Source organism: Pseudophryne corroboree, chromosome 4 (genome assembly GCF_028390025.1).
Source record: "Pseudophryne corroboree isolate aPseCor3 chromosome 4, aPseCor3.hap2, whole genome shotgun sequence".
NCBI lineage: Eukaryota > Metazoa > Chordata > Amphibia > Anura > Myobatrachidae > Pseudophryne > Pseudophryne corroboree.
This window is the reverse complement of record NC_086447.1, coordinates 780684724-780685369: the sequence shown is the minus strand read 5'-3', so window position 1 is coordinate 780685369 and position 646 is coordinate 780684724. Positions and strand designations below refer to the sequence as shown.

General features: G+C 37.2%; 1 pseudogene; it reads right to left on the bottom strand.

Annotated features, from left to right (window-relative positions):
• Positions 1–314: 314 nt before the first annotated feature.
• On the bottom strand, positions 315–434 carry LOC134913098 (5S ribosomal RNA; annotated as a pseudogene).
• Positions 435–646: the final 212 nt, after the last annotated feature.

Here is a 646-nt window from a genome sequence, read left to right as displayed (position 1 = left end):
AGTTCCAATTTTGCCAATATGAGCGAATTAGTAAAAATAAATTAAATAACATAAATAGCCTTGGCTATGATAAACACTCAGCCGGATTCCTAGTGCTATAATTGATGTGATTCCAGAGTGTACTCAATGAAGTGGTATCTTTATGTTGAAAAATATTTTTGGATATTTTTATGACCGTCATTTACTCTGCATAGACAACTTTAGAAAAAGGTTATTGCAGGGAGTTGAATCATAGGTCATATAGCCGAAGGAAAGTATCCCATTGGTCTATGATGCTTCCTGTTGACAAACAAGTGGATCTAGTATGCAGCCATAAGTTGCAGTACCTAGGTGTTCCAAGGTGGTCTCCCATCCAAGTACTGACCCAGCCCTCCACTGCTTGGCTTCCAAGATCAGATGAGATTGGGCATCTCCAGTGGGGTATGTCCGCAAATTGCTGCACTTAGCTCTCTCATCTGAATAGACAGTGGTAGCACACCTTAATAATTGTTAAGAAAGGTAAAAAATATATATTATATTATTACTCAATTTAAGCAATAAAAGGATCCACTTGTGACAGAATGGATAATTTGTATAGTAGTTACAGACAGGAAGGCGTTTTCACATATGTATTGATAATCACATGTGAAAGTGCAGGGAGTATTAA